We start from the raw sequence: 24,797 nt of genomic DNA, 5'->3' as shown, positions 1-24,797 counted from the left end.
CAACATCTGGTGAGTAACTTGTCTATTTTGGACAGGTTGCCTACAAGGGCATTCAGGAGGATCTGTGTCTAGTAGCCTGCTGATTTCTTGAGTTTGGGGTCTATTTATAGGTTGAAGACCTATAAATAGTAGCGAGGACCAGATTAAAGACCCAAAGAAAGGGAATTGCTGAACTGAAATGACCCTAGAGGGGATGGGAGAATTAAGAAATAGTCCACCAGAGGAGCAATTAACCAGGGGGAAACAGAGGTGACCTATACTTTGAGACAGGAAAGAAGGGGGAAGAATTGTGTTATCACTAGTAAGCCTGAAAATGGAGTCAGTAAACCCAAGAGCTTACCCAGTGAGGCTAGAAAATTACAGTATCTCAGAGTTAGGACTCTGATATCCGACAGACCCAGGCTCAAAACTTATCAACAGATGGGCGATGTTTCGCAGGTCTCATTTCTGACATCTGCAAAATGGGACTGATACTATTTATCATATGCAGTTGTGAGTATTAAATGACACAATGCAAAGTTCTTGATGTAAGGTGGGTTCAATATTAACTATTAAAAGTACAATATTAGCAAATGTCTAGTACAAGTTACCAACCAGACCTTTGGAGTTCCACCAGTCTATGCTGCTTGAATTTCACCAGAAACACCAAAATTGGTAGCTTGTTGGGTGGTGCCATAAGACAAGGGGATGAAGGGATTGAAGGTCCCAGTGAGAATGTCATTAAAGAAATCAACCACTCTGGGGAGGATGCTGAGTAATTCCTTGTGGGAGCTGATGGATTGGGAGACCAGGGAGAGATGTCAGTGAGGATAAAATATTGGTTAAGTGGAGGGAGTAAGGGAGAGAGGCAGAAAGCTCAGAGGTTGTGGATAGAGAGAATGATGGCCAAACATACCTAGACACAGACATGCCCAGGGAGCCTCAGAAAGCCTGATGTGATTGCTCCCCATTACCCAGTGATCTGGAGATGGGGTGGGGCTGGCTGGCTGGGTTATACTTTTTAGAGAACTTGACCATACATGTAGGGTTCCACGGGGACCATGAGCATGAGTGGGACAGGGCAGCTTTGAAAGGAAAAGGAGAGGTGAGATGGTGAGCAGCCCCACACTTCTCAACGTAATTCCCTCCTTGTGACCTCCACAAACCTGCCCTAAATCTACCATTATTAGAGCATGTCTAGCAGGCTTGATTTCTTGTAAAGGCCAAAGAAGAGGCAAAACCTAAATGCCCTAAGTCACAGATGCTCTACTTGGATGCACTTTAGAACATCCCAGGGAGCTTTTAATAAAATGTCTATGCATGGACCCCATCATAGACCAATTAAGTCAGAATCTCTGGGGGAAAACTTATGGCTCAGTGTTTCTGAGTAGTTCCTCAGGGATGCTATTTTTTAGCCAGGGTTACAAACAGTCATTGTAAGTAATGCAGGAAAGAGACTGAGGGAACTGAGAAGAAATAAGGTAGAAACTGTCAGGGACCATGGGGAGGGAGGAAGAATCAGTCACGAAGGGATGTTGGAATTCCCACCAAATTTACATACATTTCTGAAGGTAGGAAAACCTTGTCATCTGAGCTATCCAAATTTAAATTTTTAGAAAAGGACTATGCTGATGTCCAAGAAGGCTGCAGAGGTGGAGGGGAGATCACGGTTACAGAGGGCCCAGGAAATGTGAGGCTATTAGAGGACATATCAGAGGCCAAGTGGAGGTTTCCTACCAGGGAGAAAAGTCCCGTGAGTTGCTTGGTTCCTCCTTACATTTTTTTCAACATCAGGTGAGTTCAAAGCTAAATGAGTGTTCTATTGCTGAATAACAAATTACCACCAATTTAATAGCTCAACATAAATTTATCATCTAACAGTTCCTGTGGGTCAGGAGTCTGGGCGCAGTTTAACTGATCCCCTACTCAGGGTCTCACAAGGCAACAGTCAAGGTGGCAGCTGAGGCAGCAGTCTGATTTGAGACTACAGCTTCTCTTCTGAGCTCACTGGGTAGAGCAGAATCCAGTTCTTGATTAGGTCAGGCCCATCCGGGATAATCCCTTTTGATTATTCTTTTCTTTTTTTTTTTTTTTTTTTGACTTAAAACAATAGAAATTTATTGTCTCACATTTCTGGAAGCCAGAAGTCCAAGATCAAGGTGTTGGCACGCTCCCTCTGAGATTTTGGGTAGAATCCTCCCTTGACTCTTCCTAACTTCTTGTGGCAGCTGTTGATCCTTAGCATTTCTTGGTTTGTGGCTGCATCACTTCAATCTCTGCCTCTGTTGTCACACAGCCTTGTTATCTCTGTGTCTGGGTCTTTTTTCCTCTTATAAGGACACCAGTGGTATTAGATTAGGACCCATGCTACTTCATACATCATATTCACAGGTAGCAGGAGTTAAGACTTCAACATAGCTTTTGGGGGGGACACAGATACCACACCTGTTGCATGCCTCCTTTCCTCTCCTTTCTTGCATCTTTTTTGGCTTAATTTCTTTTTTTTTGAATTTTATTTTATTTATTTATTTTTACAGCATGTTCTTATTAGTTATCTATTTTATACATATTAGTGTATATATGTCAATCCCAATCTCCTAATTCATCCCACCATCGCTACCCCCAACCCCACTTTCTCCCCTTGGTGTCCATACATTTGTTCTCTACATCTGTGTCTCTATTTCTGCCTTGAAAACCAGTTCATCTGTACCATTTTTCTGGATTCCACATATATGTGTTAATATACGATATTTGTTTTACTCTTTCTGACTTACTTCACTCTGTATGACAGACTCAAGGTCCATCCACGTCTCAACAAATGACCCAATTTCATTCCTTTTTATGGCTGTGTAATATTCCATTGTATATATGTACCACATCTTCTTTATCCGTTCATCTGTCGATGGGCATTTAGATGGCTTCTACCACTTGGCTATTGTAAATAGTGCTGCAATGAACATTGGGGTGCATGTGTCTTTTTGAATTATGGTTTTCTCTGGGTATATGCCCAGTAGTGGGATTGCTGGATCATATGGTAATTCTATTTTTAGTTTTTTAAGGAACCTCCATACTGTTCTCCATAGTGGCTGTATAAACATACATTCCCACCAACAGTGCAAGAGGGTTCCCTTTTCTCCACACCCTCTGCAGCATTTGTTGTTTGTAGATTTTTCTGATGATGCCCATTCTAACCAGGGTGAGGTGATACCTTGTTGTAGTTTTGATTTGCATTTCTCTAATAATTAGTGATGTTGAGCAGATTTTCATGTGCCTCTTGGCCATCTGTATGTCTTCTTTGGAGAAATGTCTATTCAAGCCTTCTGCCCATTTTTGGATTGGGTGTTTTGCTTTATTAATAAAACATATATTAATAAAACAAACAGCATGTGCTGTTTATATATTTTGGAGATTAATCCTTTGTCAGTTCCTTCATTGGCAAATATTTTCTCCGATTCTAAGGGCTGTCTTTTCATCTTGTTTATAGTTTCCTCTGCTGTGCAAAAGCTTTTAAGTTTCATTAGGTCCCATTTGTTTATTTTTGTTTTTATTTCCATTACTTTAGGAGGTGGTTAAAGAAGGTCTTGCTGTGATTTATGTCAAAGAGTGCTCTTCCTATGTTTTCCTCTAAGAGTTTTATAGGGTCTGGCCTTACATTTAGGTCTTTAATCCATTTTGAGTTTATTTTTGTGTACGGTGTTAAGGAGTGTTCTAATTTTATTCTTTTACATGTAGCTGTCCAGTTTTCCCAGCACCACTTATTGAAGAGACTGTATTTTCTCCATTGCATAACCTTGCCTCCTTTGTCATAAACTAGTTGACCATAGGTGCATGGGTTTATCTCTGGACTTTCTATCCTTTTCCATTGATCTATATTTCTGTTTTTGTGCCAGTACCATATTGTCTTGCTTACTGCAGCTTTGTAGTATAGTCTGAAGTCAAGGAGTCTTCTTTGCACCTCCACACAAATTTTAAGATTTTTTGTTCTAGTACTGTAAAAAAATGCCATTGGCAATTTGATAACGATTGTACTGAATCTGTAAATTACTTTGGGTAATATAGTCATTTTCACAATATTGATTCTTCCAATCCAAGAACATGGTATATCTCTCATCTGTTGGTATCATCTTTAATTTCTTTCATCAGTGTCTTATAGTTTTCTGCATACAGGTCTTTTGTCTCCCTAGGTAGGTTTATTCCTAAGTATTTTATTCTTTTTGTTGCAATGGTAAATGGGAGTGTTTCCTTAATTTCTCTTTCAGATTTTTCATCATTAGTGTATAGGAATGCAAGAGATTTCTGTGCATTAATTTTGTATCCTGCAACTTTACCAAATTCATTGATTAGCTCTAGCAGATTTCTGGTATCACCTTTAGGATTCTCTATGTATAGTATCATGTCATCTGCAAAGAGTGACAGTTTTACTTCTTCTTTTCCAATTTGTATTCCTTTTATTTCTTTTTCTTCTCTAATTGCCGTGTCTAGGCCTTCCAAAACTATGTTGAATAATAGTGGCAAGAGTGGACATCCTTGTCTTGTTCCTGATCTTAGAGGAAATGCATTCAGTTTGTCACCATTGAGAATAATGTTTGCTGTGGGTTTGTCATATACGGCCTTTATTATGTTGAGGTAGGTTCCCTCTATGCCCACTTTCTGGAGAGTTTTTGTCATAAATGGTGTTGAATTTTGTCTAAAGATTTTTCTTTATCTATTGAGATGATCATACGGTTTTTATTCCTTAATTTGTTAATGTGATGTATCACATTGATTGATTTGCATATATTGAAGAGTCCTTGCATCCCTGGGATAAATCCCACTTGATCATGGCGTATGATCCTTTTAATGTGCTGTTGGATTCTGTTTGCTAGTATTTTGTTGAGGATTTTGGCATCTATATTCATCAGTGATATTGGTCTGTAATTTTCTCTTTTTGTAGTATCTTTGTCTGGTTTTGGTATCAGGGTGATGGTGGCCTCATAGAATGAGTTTGGGAGTGTTCCTCCCTTTGCAATTTTTTGGAATAGTTTGAGAAAGGTGGGTATTAGCTTTTCTCTAAATGTTTGATAGAATTCACCTGTGAAGCCATTTGGTCCTGGACTTTTGTTTGTTGGAATATTTTAAATCACAGCTTCAATTTCATTACTTGTCATTGGCCTGTTCTTATTTTCTCTTTCTTCCTGGTTCAGGGTTGGAAGGTTATACCTTTCTAAGAATTTTTCCATTTCTTCCAGGTTGTCCATTTTATTGGCAAACAGCTGCTTGTAGTAGACTCTTAGCATGTTTTGTATATCTGCAGTGTCCCCTGTAACTTCTCCTTTTTCATTTCTAATTTTATTGATTTGAGTCCTCTCCCTCTTTTTCTTGATGAGTTTGGCTAAAGGTTTATCAATTTAGTTTATCTTCTCAAACAACCAGCTTTTAGTTTTATTGATCTTTGCTATTGTTTTCTTTGTTTCTATTTGATTTATTTCTTCTCTTATCATTATGATTTCTTTCCTTCTGCTAACTTTGGGTTTTGTTTGTTCTTCTTTCTCTAGTTCCTTTAGGAGTAAGGTTAGATTGTTTATTTGAAATTTTTCTTCTTTCTTGAAGTAGGATTGTATTGCTATAAACTTCCCTCTTAGAACTGCTTTTGCTGCATCCCATAGGTTTTGGATCGTCGTGTTTTCATTGTCATTTCTCTCTAGCTATTTTTTGATTTCCTCTTTGATTTCTTCAGTGATCTCTTGGTTATTTAGTAATGTACTGTTTAGCCTCCATGTGTTTGTGTTTATTAGGTTTTTTTTCCCTGTAGTTGATTTCTAATCTCATAACGTTGTGGTCAGAAAAGGAGCTTGATATGATTTCAATTCTCTTAAATTTACTGAGGCTTGATTTGTGACCCAAGATTTGATCTATCCTGGAGAATGTTCCATGTGCACTTGCGAAGAAAGTGTAATCTGCTGTTTTCAGATGGAATGTTCTATAAATGTCAATTAAATCTCTCTGCTCTACTGTGTCATTTAAAGCTTGTGTTTGCTTATTAATTTTCTGTCTGGATTATCTGTCCATTGGTGTAAGTGAGTTGTTAAAGTCTCCCATATTATTGTGTTACTGTCCATTTCCCCTTTTATACTGTTAGCATTTGCCTTATGTATTGAGGTGATCCTATGTTGGGTGCATATATATTTATAATTGTTATATCTTCTTCTTGGATTGATCCCTTGATCATTATGCAGTGTCCTTCCTTGTCTCTTATAACATTCTTTATTTTAAAGTCTATTTTATTTGATATGAGTATTGCTACTCCAGCTTTCTTTTGATTTCCATTTTCATGGAATATCTTTTTCCATCCCCTCACTTTCAGTCTGTATGTGTCCCTAGGTCTGAAGTGGGTCTCTTGTAGACAGCACATATATGGGTCTTGTTTTTGTATCCATTCAGCAAGCCTGTTTCTTTTGGTTGGAGCATTTAATCCATTTACATTCAAGGTTATTATCAATATGTATGTTCCTATTACCATTTTCTTAATTGTTTTGGGTTTTTTTTGTAGGTCCTTTTCTTCTCCTGTGTTTCTCACTTAGAGAAGTTCCTTTAGCATTTGTTGTAAAGCTGGTTTGGTGGTGCTGAATTCTCTCAGCTTTTGCTTGTCTGTAAAGCTTCTGATTTCTCCATCAAATCTGAATGAGATCCTTGCCAGGTAGAGTAATATTGGTTGTAGGCTCTTCCCTTTCATCACTTTAAATATATTGTGCCACTCTCTTCTGGCTTGTAGAGTTTCTGCTGAGAAATCTGCTGTTAACCTTATGGGAGTTCCCTTGTATGTTATGTGTGGTTTTTCCCTTGTTCATTTTAATAATTTTTCTTTGTCTTTAATTTTTGCCACTTTGATTACTATGTTTCTCAGCATGTTTCTCCTTGGGTTTATCCTGCCTGGGACTCTCTGCACTTCCTGAACTTGGGTGACTATTTCCTTTCCCATGTTAGGGAAATTTTTGACTATAATCTCTTCAAATATTTTCTCAGGCCCTTTCTCTCTTCTCCTTTTGGGACCACTATAATGCAAATGTTGATTCATTTAATGTTGTCCCAGAGGTCTCTTAGGCTGTCTTCATTTCTTTTCATTCTTTTTCTTTATTCTGTTTGGCAGCAGTGAATTCCACCATTCTCTCTTCCAGGTCACTTCTCTGTTCTTCTGCCTCAGTTATTCCGCTATTGGCTCCTCCTAGTTTATTTTTCATTTCAATTACTGTATTGTTCATCTTTGTTTGTTCTTAATTCTTCTAGGTGTTTGTTCTTTAATTCTTCTAAGTTTTGTTAAACATTTCTTGCATCTTCTTGATCTTTGCCTCATTCTTTTTCCAAGGTCACTATCATTATTCTGAATTCTTTTTCTAGAAGGTTGCCTATCTCCACTTCATTTAGTTGTTTTTCTGGGGTTTTATCTTGTTGCTTCATTTGGTACATAGTCTTCTGCTTTTTCATTTTGTCTATCTTTCTGTGAATGCGGTTTTCATTCCATAGGCTGCAGGATTGTAGTTCTTCTTGCTTCAGCTGTCTCCTCTCTGGTGGATGAGGCTATGTAAGAGGCTTGTGCAACTTCCTGATGGGAGGGATTGGTGGTGGGTAGAGCTGGGTGTTGCTCTGGTGGGTGGAGCTCAGTAAAACTTTAATCTTCTTGTCTGCTGATGGATGGGGCTGTGTTCCCTCCCTGTTGGTTGTTTGTCCTGAGACGACTCAGCACTGGAGGCTACAATCTCTTTGTTGGGGCTAATGATGGACTCCAGGAGGGCTCATGTCAAGGAGTACTTCTCAGAACTTCTGCTGCCCGTGTCCTTATCCCCGCGGTGATCCACAGCCATCCCCCACCTCTTCAGGAGACCCTCCAACACTAGCAGGTAGGTCTGGTTCAGTCTCCTATGGGGTCACTGCTCCTTGCCCCAGGCCCTGATGTGCAGACTACTTTGTGTGTGCCCTCTGAGAGTGGAGTCTCTATTTCACCCAGTCCTGTCAAAGTCCTGCAATCAAATCCCACAAGGTTTCAAAGTCTGATTATCTGGGAATTCCTCCTCCCATTGCTGGACCCCCAGGTTTGGAAGCCTGACATGGGGCTCAGAACCTTCACTCCAGTGGACAGACTCCTGTGGTATAATTGTTCTCCAGTTTGTGAGTCACCCACCCAGCGGTTATGGGATTTGATTTTATTGTGATTCTGCCTACCATCTCCTTGTGGCTTCTCCTTTGTCTTTGGATGTGAGGTATCTTTTTTGGTGAGTTCCAGTGTCTTCCTGTTGATGATTGTTCAGCAGTTAGTTGTGATTCCCATGCTCTCACAAGAGGGAGTGAGCACATGTCCTTCTACTCCACCATCTTGATCCAATCTTTGTCTTTTGATTATTTTAGAAATCTTCATCACATCTGTAAAATTCCTTCACCTTTACCATAAAGCATAACCTAATCATGAGGGTCGGGAGTGTTGTCCCGTCATAGTCACAGGTCCTGCACATACTCAAGTGGAGGTGATTATGCAGGATGTGCAATCAGAAAGTGAGAATCTTGGAGTTCATCTTCGAATTCTGTCTGCCACAATAGCTGTGGATATATTCATTTATAGAACAAGTATTTTCTGAGCTCCTACTACCTGCTAAGCATTATTATGGTATATTTAAAGGCAATAAATGCCTTTTAAAAAATAGAGCAGAATATGTAGGATTTGAACTGTTTGGAGTTGGCATGGATGGTTGCTATTGTAAGTGAGGTCATGAAGTATTGGCTTCATGGAGGAGGTAACATCTCAGGAAAGACTCCTTATAATAACCACAGCTTTTCCTTTATCTAGGCCTAGAGGTCTTCCGATGTTTCTCTCAAATTATTTTCCTTCCTCTTTAATCTTTATTTTTGTAGAAATAGTGAATAAATAAAGTTCTACATTGGATTTTATTACATGTAAATTAAGATTCTGCAAACCAAAGTGAGCCAGAAGGCAAAATCATGTAAGCCAAAGGAAACCCCTGATGTTTCAAAGACGCTCAAAATGCAGAAATCTGTTGTTCAAAAAAGAATGCAACACTATCACATTATGGTCCCATCAGTGAATCAGTATGACCCTGTGCCTGTCCAAAGCCCATGGTTCATTGATTGATTCATTCACTCGTATTGCATACTGATAAGTTGTTATGTGTTAGGCTCTGCATTAAGCATGGAAATTTCAAAGATGAATAAGGTATAGTCTCTGATTTTGAAGAATTTACCCGTGATTGGGACAGATGGACTTATGTATAGGTAATTTAAATTATGGCATTGATCAGGAGCATCAATAGTTATTATGGAGAATGAACAATTTCTGGAAAAGCTATATGAAATGCAGCCTAAGATGATTTTGACATATGCATAGTATGCTACAGACCCGGGTAGAGGTGATGAAGTAATCATCCATTTAGCCACAAATGGCTCCCAGGGCCCAGCAGGGGAGAGGAAATGATAAAACAATGTTGTGACTTGATCAGAGTACACAGGAGGGAAGTGCAGCCAGAGCATTAAATATTCATAGCTTCAGTTTATCTAACTGTGAAAAACATAGCAGTACAACAAATCCTACTGTTGGAAAGCTAGGAAAACAGCCGCCTCCAGCAGCAGTCTCAAGTGTCATCTGCGAAAGGTACTACATGATAACTGTACTGTTGAAGCTCTTCTCTTCTCTGGATCTTAAAGCACCAATCCCTGAAGATTGACATGGCTGATGATGCTGCATCTATGCCCTCTGTATTGGTTAGCTATTTCTGGGGAACAAGCCATCCTAAAATTCAGTGTCTTGACACAACCGCTATTTGTTTAGCTCACCATTCTGCAGACTGTGCTCACTTAGTGTTCTTGTCTAGGCCAGGCTTGGCTGGTAGCAAGTGGGTTTACTCATGGGCTAGCAGTAGGTCAGCTGAGGCTGGCTGATATATGATAGCTTTCCCTGGGACAGCTAGGATGACTGGGGCCTCTCTATACATAGTCTCCCATCCCAGGCTTATTTGAAAGATGGTCAAAGGATTCCAGGAGCGATAAGCAGGAAAGCCCCATTGCACAAGCACAAATGTTACAATTGTTAACATCCCATTGGCCAAAAGTAAGTCACACACAAAAGGTAGAGAAGTAGATTCTATTTTTTTATGGGAGGAATGGAACTAAACAACCACGTCCTGGTTATGATTTATTGATTTTATCACCATAGTGTTATTTTTGACTTCTTTAACTTTTCTTCTTGACATATTGGATAAGTCTATGATATGTTCTTATAGAGAGAGAAGGCATTACAATGCAGATTTAAGAATCTGTGGAATCAGACATACAGAAATTTGAATACCAGCTCTACCATTTACCACCTGTGTGATCTTAGTCAAGTTCCTTCACCACTCTGAGTTTGCTTTCTCATCCATAAAGTGGAGATAAAAATTATTACTATTTCATAGGAATATTATGAGAATTAAATAGCATTGCATATAAAGCTCTTAACATAGTATCTGACATATAGGTGCTCAATAACTATTAAAAAAATCATCATCATCACTACCACACCCTTGTTATCACCAATATTCTCTCTACTGTTTCTTCTTTTTCTCTTGCTCCTCCTTCTCCATCATCATCATCATCATTATCACCTTTTCTTTCAAGTGTATTCTTCCCAGAGCCCAGAATTTAGAATCAGAAGCTCTTGATTTGATGACTACTATATATCTATGTAGCTTTATAGAAATTATTTAGTCTTTTTATAAATTAGATTTTATCCATATACAAACTTTATATTGCTAGATATATAATTAAGTTAATTATGTATATACACATTTATTTGAAAAAAAGAAACAATTCATAGATTAAGTGAAAAAGGTGACCAGTAATTAAAAATGAGTTCTCTTCCTATAAATATTGAACCATATTAGTTATCTCTTGTTCTAATAATGGCTGTGTAACAAATAACCACAAGACCTCAGTGGTATACATGAATAAACATGTGTTATTTCTCATGAGCCTATGCATTAACAGGGCATTTGCATGCAGGTCTAGACTGATCTCAACTGGACTCTCATGAACCTGTGTTCAGATGATGGGTTAGCGGGAAGTTGACTAGTCTAGGTTGGCTTCATTTGGGACAACCAATCTTTACTGCTTCATATTGTCTCTCGTCCTCCAACAGCTTTATCCAGATTGTTCTTATACCACAGCAGGAGACCGAGAGAGAGAGATGAGAACAAGGCCACTTGAAACCTGGACTCAGAAATGGCACAATTTTATTTGTGTTGCATTGCATTGACTAAAGCAAGCACATGGCTGGGCCATATTCAAGGAGTAGGAAAATAGATTCTCTTACTGGGAGCTGATGCAAAGTCATATTATGTAAGGTGTGGATTTGGAGAGTGGATAGAGAATAGGGGCCCCTTGTGTAGTCAATCTATTATAGCACCCAAAATATGGAAACCATTTCACTTGTATTTCTTCTACACATAACCTTAGCTGAGTGCCTAAAGCAGATAGGAACTTATTCTTTTTGCTGTATTAATGACATTGATGGCTTCGGTGCCATTTAGTCAATTTCCTATGTAATAGCTCATTGATCTGGGTTAATGCAGAAGTGACATTTCACCTCACTGTTAAGAGCTAAGCACAATCCACTGGCATGTTTATTTTATTTTTCCAAAGATATGAAACATAAGAAAGATTAAAAATCCATGCCAAAAAGTTATTTATTTGGCATTCTTTTTGAGGAGCCTGTGGGCAGAAAAGTTTACAAAGCACATTACACTGGACATAGGAGTAAAGCTCTATAGTGCTAGCCCCACAAAGCTGTCAGTTTGCAGGTGGAGGGGTATGGATTCTGTCCAGCTAGGAAGTGGTCTTCCTCATTCACTAGATGTGACCATTACCTTGCCCAGAAAGCTTCAAAAGCCACCCTCTTTAGCCTTCCCTTTGCCTGACTTTTCCCTACCTCACCCACTAGCCCTTGTGAGATTTAATAATATAGATTAAGTGATAATCTCACACAAAAGTAAACCTCCATAAAGTTCCCAAAGTCATTCTTAGACATCAGATGTGGGTCATCCTTATCAACAAATGGGGTGCACACAAGCAGGGAGATTCTTATTTGTGTGAATTGGTAGAAACATAAAACTAACTAATACCAACATTGTGGATTAAATTAATATAGAAACCTCCTCCCATCCCTAGGAGGCTATGGTCTATGGAAGCTAGGAGGGAGAAGCATGTCCTTGAGAAATTGTGTATTAACCAAAGGAATCTAGATTTTAGAGGAGAGAATAATTATCTCTAGAAGAAAAGTTTGCTTGGCTAGAAAACATTCCATGTTTTACTACAAAACATACTTCACGTGGTACTCATCCACTAATCCTGTCTGTTGAAAAAATATCTACCAAACAATGGATACTATCAGGTATTGTGAGGTCTGTGGACATTTTTCTTGGGAACCACCTATTCTTATAGTTACCTCTCTCTCCATCCATGGCCACTTGGCTCCCATTGGCAGAGTACTGAAGAGCTTTGATCTCAACAAGGCATTCACCATGGGGCTTCTGTGGGGACATTTCATTTTATCCTAATTAAAAAAAATTTAAAAAAAAAGTAATCATGTTAATGATAGTTTAGGAAGTAGAAACACACAAAAAATCCAACTTTCCTTCAGACAATGATGATTAATTTATTTGTTTCTGTAGTTTTATATACATATACATCCTCATTCTTTCACTCCATAAGGCTATGGAGATCCTATCTTGGAAGGTTCCAGCTTAGCTGTGGGATTGCTCTAGGACCTGATGGCCTCAGGGGACACAATCCCCTGTGTGGCCTGAGTCAAGGGCCTTCCAAGTGGAAAGGTACCTGAGTGAGGAATTTTTGCTTGGGACCAGCCTTGGAATGGGTCATGTGGGGAAAACTTGGAGGATACAAAGCCCAGTGCTCTCCAAGCCATCAGACTTTTAGTCAATAAGTTGATTTTACAGACTGTGGCTATTGCAGATTCCTTGCTTCCATAGTCTGCCTTATGCTTTGAATTATTCCAACATCATTTTTACTGAGGCTAGAGGGTAGCAAAGACAAGCAGAGACCTTCCACACCTGTCATGACAGAACATGTGAGTGAACATATGAATCAATGCTTAAACCAATGGATCAATGATTGAACAAAGAGAGGAAACAAAAAGAGTTAATTAACTGCTTTCTGCCAGTTTATTAAAAATTCTGGTATGAAAGAGTCTTGAGGGGGAAAAGGGGGCTAGAATGATTATATATAAAATAAAAACAATTATATATAAACAGGGTTACAATAAGACTATCTGGAGAATTTAACTTCCAATTCCGTGATTTATCCTGAGATAAATGAGAATTTGACGTATGTAATTTCTGGTAATTTCACGGAGCTACTAAATGTTATCCCAATTTCCCTATGAAGTGAACATATTTACTCACCAGGAAATACCATTCCGATGTTATTTTTTTTTTATAGTAATTGGATCAACTGAGTACCTTTGTACCAGGCACTGTGCTGGGAGCTGGGAACACAGACATGGTCCCTGGCCTCTTGGAATTGAGAGTCTCATAGAAGATGCATTGAACAAGCATTAAAATTACCATAATTGCTATTTAAAAAAACCCTGTAAGTTGCTATGAGAACAAAAAACAGGCAGATCCCAATTATCCTCAGGGAATCAGGGAAAGGTTCCATGAAGAACTGTTGTCTCCTATGAGGTCCAAGGAATAAGCAGTTAGGTGAAATAGGAGACCATGTTCCCTGCAGAGGAAGAAACGTGTGCCAATGATTAGAGTCAGGGCATAGTCAAAGGATTAAAAGAAAGTTGGCTGGAACAAAGAGAAGCTAGGAGACCAGCATAGGAACCAATTATACAGAGTTGAGTAGGTGACCATAAGCCATATTAAGGTGTTATTTATAGTTAGTATTGTTATTATTAGTGTTTTTAAATCCTTCTTTCATTATTTATAAGTAAACACGTTCTCAAGAGAGTTTTTTAAATGCTCTTTTTTATGCTCAACATACCTTTAGGTATGTCGGTCTGTCCTCAGATGCACCTCTTTCTCTGTGCCACCTCTCTGTGTGGCACCACATATGGGAATCTTGACAGCACTGCCTTCTCCCCCTTTGTGAGTATCTTGAGAGCTGGATCCTGGGAAACCTCAGCCTACACTCAATTTGTCGTCTCTTTTGGCAGCTTTCAATCCCTATGACTACTTTTTCCCTTAAGCTATCTGAATTCATTGTGAATGTAAAATTTCATGAGACACTATATGTGTTTCACTCATATACAGACATTCAGAATTTATGGCATTCTATGAAAAAGCAAAGGAAAACTGAACTGACCTAAACAGACCTCTCTGGTTGGTCTGCACTATTCATTCCTGGTAAATGCAAAACGTGTGTTATTCCAGATGGCCGTGCTCACTTCTCCTTGGGTAAGGTATCCATGGATGAAACTAGTCAGATGACTGACTTCCCTGACGGTTTTCATTTTCTGAGGCATTTAGTTGGCTTATTATTATTGTTTCTGATGCTGCTAGGTTCTAGTCTCTAGAATTTGCTGAAGAGCATCGTGTAGCAGAAACAACTTGGGCTTAGAAACCTTGGGTTCAAGTTCTGGTGCTGGTTTTAGAAACCTTGGGTTCAAGTTCTGGTTGCTGGTTTGTGATCTTTCTATGCTGCAGTGTCCAGATATACTAGATGGTTGCAATGGTTCCTTACAGCCCTAAAATAATTGCTATCCTATAATACTACTCATTGGTTCATGCAGATTTATCAGCTTCTATATTGAAGATTCTGTGCTGGCTGCTGAATGGTCTAACTTGCTTTTTGATGAATAATGATGACCAGTTTAATGTCTACATTTCAAGTTGCCTAACAGCTGTTAGCATGAAATGTTCATCTCTGTGAGGATTGATTAAAAGTTGTATGTCTAAAGAATGTGCACTTCAGTGCTATGGCATAGGAGAGAGTAGGAACATTGCTTTTCTCTCCAACTTGAATCAAATTTGCCTGTTTTTTATTAAGGTGTGAAAGATGAATGCCAGTCACTTAATTTACCTCAGATGTTGGAGCCCAGCTTGTACCAGCAGATGTATTCCACTTGGAAAATACAAGATTTTTTAGAAAATAATACACCGATTGGAAGGAAAAAGAGAAGGAAGGCAAGAAATTCCTCTTTTGCCTTCATAGCATCCAAGTGAATGTTCAGTCAAACTATAAACATTTTTACCACAGAACTATTGTGTTGTTTTTTTTTTACTCCAAAATGTTACTTTATTGTCATGACAATTCCACAAGGCGAGGTCCTCCTCCAGTCACAAACCAACCAACTTTGCTTAAAGGAACATATCTGATCAGCCTCTTTTTAAAGCTGAATTTCCTAGAAAGTAGCTACCAAATTCTCAGAAAGTGGCATTTAACATTGGCCAAATAACGTAGTAATGCACTAAAAAATGTGTACTGAAAATAAAATTTGTCACTTTTGGCTAGATATTTGAACACTTAGTGAATGGTGGAAACCTGAAGGCATAGATGCATTCTCAATATGTATAGGGCGGGTGAGATTAAAGGAGGGGTTAACTATTGAAATACAACCAATTGCTATCAACTATTTTGAGTTACTAGCAAAAACAAATAAGATGCTTTCTGTGATCCTTGCAATATGTTGTAAGTTCACCGTACTGGACATGAGAAACCCAACATAGTACAAGGTATTCCTCAGTTCCTTCATTTATTTAGCAAACATTTATGGGAACCCTCTAATGTGGCAGGACAAGGACTGCTATTCAGTGCTGGGGAGGCAAATATGACGAAGAACTCAGTGAGTTCTACAGTGAGCCTGGAAGGTAAAGGAAGGGTCTTAGAACAAAGTGAAGTAGGTGATATGATAGTATGTATATATGCCCTCAGCCTGGGGGTCAGGGAGAGAGAACATTTTCCCTCAGAGTGCCAGAAGTAGAGATAATAATAACTATCATAGCTAACTAGAAGATTTTGTTTAAGGGCACAACCCAGAAATTGCAGGAATGGCTTTCTCTCACATCCCATTGGTCTGAACTTACTCTGACCTCACTCTTCACTGCAAAGGTGGCTGGGAAATGTAGTCTCTAGGTGAGTAGCCATTGACCCTCAAAAATGTTGGAGTTTCTGTTACTAAGAGGAATAAAGGGAGAATGATTATTGGAGAACAGTTTAGTCGCTTCTGCACCTGTCATTTTTTTCTGCAAGTTTTCTTGAGATATAATTGACATATAGCATGTATTAGTTTAAGGTGTACAATACAAGGATTTGTTATATTCAAAAATATATGGCGTATTTGGTATACATTGTGAAATGATCAACACAATAAGTTTAGTTAACATCCATCACCTCACACAGTTACTATTTTTTTCTTGTGATAAGAACTTTCTTGTGATAAGATCTATTTGGCTAGCAACTTTCAAATATACAATGCAGTATTGTCAACTATAGTCACCATGCTGTACATTAATCCCCAGGACTTATTTATCTTATAACTGCAAGTTTGTACCTTTTGACCCCCTTCACCCATTTTACTTACCCCACAACACCCCCTCTGGCAACCACCAATCTGCTCTCTATTTCTATGAGTTCTGTTTTTTAGATTCTATATGTAAGTGAGATCATATAGTATTTGCCTTTCTCTGATTTATTTCTGTTTGATCTATTTCACTTAGCATAATTCTGTCAAAGTCCATCCATTTATCACAAATGGCAGGATTTCCTTCATTTTTATGGTGAATAATTCCATTGTGTGTGTGTGTGTGTGTGTGTGTATGTGTGTAAAACATCTTTTTTTATCCATTCCTCCATAGATGGACATTTAGGTTGTTTCCATATGTTGACTATTTTAAATAATGCTGCAATGAACATGGGAGTGCAGGTATTTCTTCAAGACAGTGATATTCTTCCTTCGAATACATACCCAGAAGGGGAGTTGCTGGAGCATATAATAAGTAGTTCTATTTTTAAGTTTTTGAGGAAACTCAGTACCATTTTTCATAATGGTTGTATCAATTTACATTCCCACCAACAGTGCACTAAGGTTCCCTTTTCTCCACATCCTCGCCAACACTTGTTATTTCTTATCTTTTTGAGGGTAGCCATTCTGACAGGTGTGACGTGATATCTCACTGTGGTTTTGGTTTGCATTTCCCTGATTATTAGTCATGTTGAGCAACCTCTCATGTAACTGTTGGCCATTTGTATACATTCTTTGGAAAAATGTCTATTCAGTTCCTCTGCCCATTTTTTAATTGAATTGGTTCTTTTTGCTACTGAGCTGTAGGAGTTCTTTACATATTTTGGGTATTAACCCCTTATCAGATATATTATTTGTAAATATTTTCTCCCATTTTGTAGGTTGTCTTTTCATTTTGTGGATGGTTTTCTTTGTTATGAGAAAGATTTTTAGCTTGATGTATTCCCATTTGCTTAATTTTGCTTTGGTTGCCTTGTGCTTTTGGTGCCAAATCATTGCCAAGACTGATGTCAAGGAGCTTACCCCCTATGTTTTCTTCCAGAAGTTTTATGGTTTCAGGTCTTATGTTCAAGTCTTTAATCCATTTTGAGTTGATTTTTGTGTGTGGTGTAAGATCCAGTTACCGCAGGACTATTAAGAGCCATTTTGCCTGTTTAGATGCTGGCTCTTTAAGATAAAAAGTTAGTCCTAATGAAGAGTGAGAGCTATGTTGTCATGACTGAAGCTGAAAAAAACCTCTTTGTGTTTTGAGCAAGTGCTGCACAATTGTTCTTATTGAGAGTTTGGCATGAAATATATTCTTGATTATTTCATTTTTGGCTATGAATAAGTATATATAAACTTCCTATGACAAAAAGAGGAAAAAATGGAAACAACCACAAAAATCTTTATGTTTGAGAATGTCCTTATTCCTTTTAGAAGAGATATCTTGATGTCTGCAACTTGCCATCAAATAGTTCAATAAAAGATGTAAATAAATATACGTGTGTGTGTGTAGAGAGAGAGCACAAATTGGCAAAATGTTAACCACTCGTTGAATCTAGGTGGTGCTCATTGTACCCTTCTTTCAAATTTTCTGTACATTTGAAAATTTTCAAGGTAAAATGTTCCAGAATAATTTCAAAGTCCTAAATGTCCTAGGGGAGCTGTGCAGAGAGTAGGACTTAAAGAAAGAGCAAAGTCAATCTAGTCTGGGGAGGGATTGAATTCAGTGAAAGACTTCCAGCAGAGATAATGCTTGAGCTGAAACACTTTATATGTGTAGTTTATTTAATCCTCAAGGAAACCCTGTGAGGGAGTCAATATTTGTGACCTTTTTATAGATAAGGGAACTGAGGCAGCCAGAAGTTAAGTCGCTTAAGGTCACATGGGGTGGCCATATCGCAGAGTTCTGGGGAGGCCATTCACAAGGCCGTGCCATGCAGTACGAGCCAACCATCCAGTAAGAAGTGAATCTGGGAATCAAATGCAGAAGGTCTGGCATCAGAACCCATGTCCTCAACCTCTTCAGGGAAGTCCATGTGGCTAGGATACAGGGTGTGAAGCAGTCATGGAGAGGAATGAAATGAGAAGTCACTAGTGGTTGGATCCCAAAGGACCTCTGGGCTAAGCTAAGTTGTTTGGCCTTGTGTTGAAGACAATGGAAAATCACTGAAGGATTTTTAGCAGAGATGGAACCGATTTGGATGTTGGAGATGACTCCTGTGAACGGGAAGGGTCATAGGAGAGAAAGTAGGAGACTGGGAGACTGTTGCAGAAATTCAGGCAGGAAATAAGAAAGGCTTAAACCACAGCGATGGAAGTGGGGGTGAAGAAGAAAGAAGGAGGAACATTAATAAAAAAGAATGGGTAGGATTTAGGGATCTGTTGGCTATGGAGGATGAAGAAAAAGCATCACTGATGTTTTCCATATTTTTGATGGGAAATTGGGTGTGATGATTGAGAAAGACTATGAAGGCAGAACAATTTGGAGGGAAAGGTGGTGAATTCATCTTTGAACATTATTATTGCACATGATTCTTTCACTAGTCTAGGAGTAGGGATTGTGTCTTATTCTATGAATACCCAAAGTGTCTAGTTTTCTTTCTGGCATAGAGTAGATGCTCAATAAATTATTGTTGGATGTGTTGAGTATTTGAAGGAATAACTTAGAGAATCACTTAGAACGTTGGGTTTGGAAGAAATTCAGAGGTCATCTGATAACTTCTCTGGGGATGCTTAGATTTCCTTTCTGATATTCTCCCTCACCCCTGTCCCCCAGCACTCTCAGGTGGTTACTTAACTTTTAGGGCATTTGCAGGGGTGGGCTTGTTTTCTATTCTTCTGTCCCAGGAATGTTAACAAAAAGGAGATGAGCCCTACTATTAGAAGCTATCATCATCTTATTTATATCATCAATTCTTCGAATCTGGATCTTAAAAATGAGAAGTTACAGAGTATTGGGATTAATGGATCAACTAACTTAATGGACTCCTTTAGTCACAGACTTTGAACAGAACTAAATATATGTTAAAAACTATTTAGTGGAGACATGTAAAAGCTTTCCATAGCAAGAAAAATGTTTCCTCTGAATCCTCAGCAAAACTGAGATTAGAAGGGGAACACTGAACTTTAGCACACACACCCCTTAGAGGTTTCTCTGCAGACAAAAATAAATCAAGCTCTGGAATCAGCTCCTCGATGGGCCCTGGTTTACTGAACCTTGAGATGAGTACTACAGATAGAAAGCAAAGTGACCGCTGAGCCCTCAGGCACTGACCTTGACCATCCTCAAAGGAGACAAGCAGAGCAGAAGGTACTAGGTAGTTAAGTTCCTTACATCCTTTGGAGCTCTTCCCTCTGCAGAAAAATAAGGCCAGAAAGCTTAAAGGTAAGATATGCTCTTTTAAAAAATCTTTGCTGTTTTGCATATACACTGATGTATCGGTTACATAATTAAAGTAATTTGACATTCTAAGCTGTTTTTCTTTATTGGCATACACAGACTTCAGTATCTGATAGGCTGGAATGTAGGGTCCTATCATATGATCTGGCACGACTCTGGGTGGATTGTGTGCATACCTTTAATTGAATTCTCATTTTATTTTTAACTTCTGGAACAGATGGAGTCTGGGTACCAGAATAATCCCACTCTTCAATAAGTGTTTGAAAATGAGTGGTTTTGATTCCATCAGTCATTTGTTCAGAATTTACAGATCACGTACTCTATTCCACATGCCCAGCCTGGGAATAAGAGCTATTTTTGTTAAAACATAACTGTTGTGGGATTACCACTTTAAGGCTTCAGTGGATATCAGTTATGGTCACTGCTAAATGGTAAACAGGGAAATTATAAATAGGTACAGATATAGAATGTGATGTTGAAGAAGGAGGTAAAAGTATTCAAGGAGAATAGTGTTGGGAATACGATTGGCTGTGCTGAATAAGATTACTGAGGCTAAATCATGAGCCCAGTAAAGAAAAGCAGAAGCGTCTTCGAGATCTTGTCAGGGCAGCAGTGGGAAGCAGCTGCCAAAGGATGCCTTTTGTCGGCCATCCCTGCTAATGGAATAGAGAGTGGGAGAAAGTGGCAGGCAGAAGATGGGGCTCTGCAGAATATGTGGAAAGGGGAACTAAGATGGTTCCCAAAATGATTTCATCTGAACAACAGCTTCTATACCAAAGAGATATAACGAACAGATAGCAGTCAACCAGGATTCTCATAGCAGGAACCAGTTATTCGGCAAGTACTTATTGGCACCTATTTGGTTGGCAAAGAAAGTGGCTGCAAAGCCAGAGGAATATTTATGGGACTGAAAGAGAATAGAACTGCTCTCCTCTGGAGGCAAAAATGGTGGCTCAAGCTTGCTTCAGGAGTACCTCAGGGACCAGGAGGTGACCTGGGAGCTGGAGGGACATATCTGCCTGGGTCTTTCACATCTTCAGTTCTCAGTCCTACAAACTGAGTAATGAGCTGTGTAGCCCTCTAACCACTTACCTACATCATGTTCTGTAGCAAGAGGACACAAATCTTTCATTTGACATCCTCTTCATCATCACACACTGCCCAATGGCTCATTGTATCAGATAGTCCTGGCCACGGTCCGATCTGGGGGTTCTGAACATCCAACTCAGCTGCCCTCTACTGTAGCAGGCAGCTTTGCTTGGGAGTGACTTCAGCCCACTTTTGAACAAACACTCTTGCAGACTCCGGGTGCTGTTTGTTCCAAGCACTTAACAACATTAGCTCATTGCATCCATCTTCTTAAGAACTCTACGAGGTAGGTAATTTTATTATTCCCATTTTACCAATGAGGAACTGAAGCACATTGAGGTTAAATAGCTTGCCTAAGATCACACAGCTGTTCCCTAACTTCTACAGGGGGTGCCGTGTCTCAGAGATCCCGGCAGGGCCCTGAAGGCAGCACTACCCCACCCAGGCTTTCAGGGGCGGCAGCAGATTTCCAGGCAAGTGTTTCCCATCAGGAGTCTCCATTAGGTCAGTATTATTTCCCAAGTCCACGTCCTTCTGCACGAGAAGTCTCTTCCCTTCTCCTTCTTTGATGATGACCAATGTTCTCTTTCATTCCTCCTCCCTTCCCCTAAAAATGAATTTTTGTTGGTGACTATTACTGGGGGTTGGGGATGCTTTGAAGCAGAAAATTGTCACAAAAGAGACTTCCCCAGGAACAGCAAGTGGTTTGCTCTGTGTTTCAGGAGGGAAGGGCAGTGGGTTCTGTTTTGTCTCTGATAACATTTTAGCTCTGGCTCTCAGGGGATGCTGCCAGATGAGCAGAAGAAGCTTGCTGTGGCACTGCTGCTTTTCCTGAAAGTATTCAGTTCAGCTCAGCTTGGAAAGGAGAATCTCTCCTTTCTCTTATCCCTGGGGCCATCCACAGGACAACATAATCGTGAGCAATACGTATCTCACGGTTTGAGTTATTCACCTGCTAAAAACCTATGGAAATTGGGGTGAGGGGTGTGGAGTCGGGGAACGTGTGCTCCAACAGGAAAGTCCTCAGTAGAGACCCCTCGGAGGTCTCGACATCACCTCAAAGGGAAGAGACTCCCTCCCATTCTCCCTGCAGTATTCTGGGTTTCTTGGGTATCTCCAGAGGGAATATGTACACGTTGACACCAGCCACACACGCTCACACACACTGACATACTCAGGAATCTGAGTGTACTGAGTATACTAATCTCTAGGAAAGAGAAGCACAACAGCACCTGGAAGATACTCCTCCCCCACCCCAGCCCACCTGAAGAGAGCACCCAGAGGAGTAGTAACAGGCCTCTGTGTCCTTTCATAAACCATCCACCCACAAGGGCTTCCCATCCCTGTACAAAGTCCCACCTAGCAATGCACTCCCCACCCCAGTCAACCATCTTTAGCCATGGAAACACCTAGGAGAAATTGAAACTTTAAAACTAAAGTTTTGTTTTGTTGTGTGTATCTTGGGTTAGAGCAAATTCTTAGGCACAGCACGCTTCTCATCAATTCCATACACAAGGAAGGCTTCTGGTATAGAATTTATCTACCCTATACAGAGCAAACCCCAGAGAAAGGGGAGGAGAGTTTATTCTTCTACGTAAATTTGTTTGTCTCTATTCTCACTAACCTGTGAGACTACAGGAAAGCAGGGGCTGAATTTCCAGTTCCCAGTGCTGAGTAGGCACTTGTTCTATGTTTACTAAAAAGACAATGGCATGATTTTCACAGGACGACCAGGGAGCCCCCAATCTCCCAGTACAACAGTCAGAGAAATTCTCTCCTTTCCCAAATTCCTTTCAAAAGAATCAGCTCAGAACTACCTGGGCAATCTGCTTGACAGTGGTGTCTCCCAATGTGTGCAGGTGGGATTTCCACTGGGGCCCAGAGAGAAACACAAAGCAAGGAAGGCATCATTGCAACCAATTACCCGCCCAGGGCAAGACATACTCAGAAGCTGCAACCACCAATGAATTCCCTGTAATAAAACAATGTTCAGAGTTAAGAGGCCAGGCCCAAGTCACAAGCAGGAGACGTATAGTCCTTTGAAGTCTGCAAAGTAAGCTTAAAGTGTCCAAAATAATCTTATTATGTTAAACACGTTCAAAACATAACTCATCCATCGCCCTCTTGAACCTTGCCCTCCACTCTCAGGAGCTCCCAGTTCTGTGACACCTCAGGCATCCAATTACTGGCAGGAGAAGCCAGGGAACGTTTTTGACTTCATGCTAAGTTCCAATGATTTTACCTATTAAGTGTTTCTGCCCTTTCTCCTAACCTGTTAATGATTTGGATTCCGGCCCTTTCCCTGTACTTACTCTGTGTTTATGCCCTAGTTAAGGACAATTTTCTCGCATCTGGGTTAGAGCACCACCTCCTAATAGGTCTCCTGTCCTCCAGACCTGCCCCCTCCCAGGTAGTCTCCCTTCTCCAGGCAGAATGCTCTTCCTGAAACACACTTCTTCCTCAGCCCCTTAAATAGAACTCAATCACACAGAGACCCAAATTCAATTAACGTGACCTACAAATGATGCGTGCAGCGCTCACTTCCCCAGCTCCCCCTCAGCGCCTCATACTTTATGCTCTAACAGTGCTGAGGGCTCAGTAGTTGGCTCTTGGCTGTTCACACTTTCATGACTTTGCCCCTGCTGTCTCTCTGCCAACCTTCTCACCTGCTTCCTTTAAAAGTTTCTGTAGATTTAATTTTTTTTTATTTAATAAAGTATTAAATGGACAGAGTTGTGAAAAATCAAATAGCAATCTTCTATTTCTGGTTAAATGTTACACTTTGCATCCTCCCAAAATCAGATGATGCAGAACAACTAGGAACACTGAGTGAAAACTAACAATTTATTTTCCATAAAGGGAAAATTTTTATTTGACTGCACAAAATTTAGAAACATTTAAATGATAATGTCCTAAACAAAATAACAAATGTTACAAGGAGATTACAAAACAAAAACAAATGGTTATAAAGTGTCAACTCCCCTAAAATGATCTATGAGGTTAGGGCTAATCTCACAAAACTTTGCTGAGTTTGGCTTGGGATACTGTTATTGCTGTTTAGGTTTGTGTGTGTGTGTGCATGCGCATGTGTTATTTTAAAAACCAATCAAATTTTATTGAAGTAAATATTACATTATTTTGACAGATTTCTAATAACAACTCCTAACACATGAAAATGGTCTTCATTGTTTTAAAAGTCTCCTTGTGGTCACGTCAAACTTTAATGATGGCTTCAGTAACAGTGGACCTCTTTTTCAGTCAAAATACTGTACTGATACTGTCTAATTCTGTAGAGTCCAATGAGGTGAAAATAATATATTCCTAAGAATTATATCAACACCCTTATGAATATATTATGAATATATTCTATATTCTAAAACACTATATTAGGAGTTAAAAGTTCTATCAAACTTCAGTAAGAGCAAATGTAGTAACAATTAAGTAATAGCACCCAATTTAAGAGAGATGAATTAAAATCACTTATTAAGAGACAAAAAGAGGAAAATGTCCTGATGATTCAAACCTGTGTGTAAGCCTGGATCCTTCCTGAGGACCAGGTGATCCAGGGGATGCCGGGACTCTCACCCAGTCCTCTGCCCAAGGCTGCTTGTTAAATAGCAGGGGCAAAAGAGCCTCTTGGAGCCTCTTGCCTAGGGTCCAGCAGAGGTCCAGCGAGACGGGCCAGGAGGAAATGGCTAGCTGACTCTTTCATCCCAACGAACATGCAGGCCACCCCATTGTAACCATTCAGACCCCCTACCAAGACAGTCCCTAGACACAGGGCTCCCCAAAGCAGTGAAATGACCGGTGGCCTCAGACACGTTCATGAGATTTAGGTGGTTA

Source organism: Balaenoptera ricei, chromosome 8, assembly GCF_028023285.1.
Source record: "Balaenoptera ricei isolate mBalRic1 chromosome 8, mBalRic1.hap2, whole genome shotgun sequence".
Classification (NCBI taxonomy): domain Eukaryota; kingdom Metazoa; phylum Chordata; class Mammalia; order Artiodactyla; family Balaenopteridae; genus Balaenoptera; species Balaenoptera ricei.
This window is presented reverse-complemented; position numbering follows the sequence as displayed.